Raw genomic sequence first — 3369 nt, forward strand, 5'->3', positions numbered from 1 at the left:
AGAACTCTCTATATTAACAACAGCTTGCATATGAATCTCCATACAACCACTATTTTGATTATGCTCTACCGTGCACTTCAAATCATCTTCACTATCAATAGAAATACTCAGATTTGGGTGCCTCTCAGATTTATATATCAATGACAAATCATCTTGAGGGACTTTCAGCCTTTCAAACACATCAAATTTTAGTTCAAAAAAACTTGTTATGAAGAAAGTTAACATATTATTATGAAAGAAAAAACTTGTTATGAAGAAAGTTAACATATTATTATGAAAGTTAACATGTAACAGTGAAAGTTAACATACTATGATGAAAGTTAACATGTTCAGCTGAAAGTTAACATGTTTAGCTGAAAGTTAACATGTTACGAGGAGAGTTAACATATTAGGATGAAAGTTAACATGTAACAGTTAAAGTTAACATAGGAAACATGTTTAGGTTTTGATACACATAATTTATATATAATTTTTAGTTTATTATGCACATCAAGTTCTATTTGAATGAACTTGTACATATTCACATGACATCCACAATACATTTCACATGCAATCGCAATAAATTACACAAAAATTGATCATTAAATAGACACAATACATTTCATTAAATTATGATCTAAGTACAACCAAACCACAAGAACACATAGTATAATCAACTGAACAATGAAACATGACACGTTACAAGCACCAAAAATTAATAAGACCACAGATCAACATCAGTTGCTACTTATATTTGAAAACCAACAACCATTCAGATTCACAATGCTAATCAGAAACATCCCAAGGAATGAGCAACAAAGCTTTTAACATACTACACCAACGATTTTTGACATATAAACAGTATATCGACAATCACCCCATGATGACGATGAGAGTGCAGAAGCCCATGCGGAGAGTGAATATTGGCTTAATTGTGACCTTGAACTTTGCATCAAGAACATTTCAGTGGACTTTTGTAAATTATTCTATTGTTTATACGTCTAGTTCTATTTCTTCCCATCCTTTTAGTAGTAATTTGTGGCAATATCTCGATTTCATCTCTTGACACACTTTGCTTCTCATAATCTGGGATGAAATAAAAGACTTGGTCATAGCTTCTTTCAAATGCTTCTACGAAAACAAAGCAGTGAAAGTTAACAGGTTTGGATAAAAGTTAACATAAAGTAGCGAAAGTTAACATTCAATATGAAAAGTTAACAGGTTTGGATGAAAGTTAACATAAAGCAGCGAAAGTTAACATTCAGTATGAAAAGTTAACAGACTAGGAGGAAAGTGCAAAGTTACATGAAATAACCAGTTAGTACTCGTACACCCAATAACTTTGTAAATAGAAACATTCATATTAGAGATGTTGCGCCATAAGCAAATGCAACAAACAACAACATTGATATCTAATCATGTGCCAAATTTTTATCTTGAATCCGTATTAGAGATGTTAAGTGCAAAGTTACATGAAATAACCAGGACACACTTGAAATAATATTTTTGCCAAATATAGATTTCTAAAATGCAGCTGCTTTGTGTAAATACCATGTCTATAGACATAAAATCAAGGCAAAGATTCCATGCATTTGTTGAGATAAAAATATCTGTAAACCAGCATGTATCTTATTAAGCAGGTCAGTCAGAGATCCCAACAGTCAGTAAATAGGAAACATAACTAAGATTTTGCATATCCAACAGTCAAGCAATTACAAGAAGTTAAGAGTTTACAGGCTTGTGTGTATGTTGTAGATGTAGTGTGTTAAGACACAAGTTAGCATGGTTAAAATGTGGACATCTGTGCAAGACATTATATAAGCAATTAAGATAAATCCTATAAAAGGGATGATGCTTAACAAAGCTGAGGGGTTCATGCAGCCAAATATAAAGGTCAAGGATATGGCTTTTGTTGTTGATGTTATAGCAAATTGGCACAGTTAAACTCTCAAGACGATAAAGAGTGAAGCATCTGTAAACCCTTTGAATGTCAGGGATTACACGCACTAATGTTTAATGATCATTCACACATCTAACTCATTCAAATATTATTTGTAAGTTTTGCAAGATTAAGGACTATCATGTGGCGATAAGCTCAGTTAGAAGATGAGTTGGCATAATCATGAATATGTGATGAATTAAGGACTATCATGTGGCGATAAGCTCAGTTAGAAGATGAGTTGGCATAATCATGAATATGTGATGATAATGTGGTGCAACTACCAACCCAGGAATAGACAAAAAGTGATCCTATGATTACATTATATTATGAAGTTTATGTTCCACATATGTAGTCTTTAAATTCACAATGTCCCCAAGAACAGAGACACCAAAACTTCCAGCATTATATATTCGCCTATTCTGACTAAACAAAAAGCTATCCACTTTATCCTTATTCATACCCAATAAGTTCAAATTTTCACAACTGACCTTTTCTAGCAAGTGAAGTAGCAACCATGTTGGAAGTAGCTATAAACAAGAACATGAATATATAGCCCAAATTATCACAAAACATCGTCCCCGGACCTTCAAACAAAACAAAACAAAACAAAATCAATAACCCAAAAAAGGAAAAAAAAAAGTAATTTTTTCTTCCCTTAAATGAAATTACCCAATGCAGCGAGCTCCAAAGAGCTACCCTGGCCGATGACCATGGTGTCGATCAGGCTCATCTCATGAGGGGCCCATAAATTCACAGACCAGTGGCGGGCCCCGCGAAGAGAGCGATCTCCTTCATCTGCTTCTAGATGCTTTGGGAATCCGACGAGATTGAGCTCGGTTCTTGCTCGGTTCTGACATCGGAGTCGGTTCTTTCGACGATGTTGTTTTGGGGATGGGAAGAGCAAGAAACCCTAAGTCTGAGCTTGAGGATGCTGAAGGGTTTTGGGTTTGGTCTGAAGTGAGGAATAGAAGAGGGAGAAGGGGGCTGGGTCGGTTCTTTCCCCTCAACTCCCCCAAAACCCCCTTCAAGAACCTATCAATCTCGAGAAGGGGGCTGGGTCGGTTCTTTCCCCTCAACTCCCCCAAAACCCCCTTCAAGAACCTATCAATCTCACCGTCGAGGTTGCCGTTGTTGTTGGTTCTTGACAGAGAGTTGAGGATGCAGGTGTAGAGGGTGAAGAGAGAAGAGAGTGAGAGAGAGAGGGGGTAGTTTTGGGTTTAGGAAAAAGTTTTCTATTTGAGCTGCCTTGAAAATATAAATAGGGGTTGAAAATAATTGCTTCATGTATTTGGGGCTTTAACACACAAAAAATAATACGGGGGGCTGGGTCACATCGTCTTTATTTTTTTTGGGGCCTAGACACAATTTTCCCCAAAAAGAATCTATGTCAGATTTAAGTTCTCCTAAAAAGTAATGAAGTTAAATGAAAGTGAGAAAATTGGGGACCA

General features: G+C 35.8%; 1 long non-coding RNA gene across 1 annotated transcript; it reads right to left on the minus strand.

The window, feature by feature from the left end:
- Window positions 684-2619, minus strand: LOC109844319. The gene is made up of 2 exons (XR_002247988.1): window positions 2410-2619; window positions 684-1110 (listed from the first exon to the last, which is right to left on the minus strand). It is a non-coding gene; the product is annotated as an uncharacterized LOC109844319 (long non-coding RNA).

Source organism: Asparagus officinalis, chromosome 1 (assembly GCF_001876935.1).
Source record: "Asparagus officinalis chromosome 1, Aspof.V1, whole genome shotgun sequence".
Taxonomy (NCBI): Eukaryota; Viridiplantae; Streptophyta; class Magnoliopsida; order Asparagales; family Asparagaceae; genus Asparagus; species Asparagus officinalis.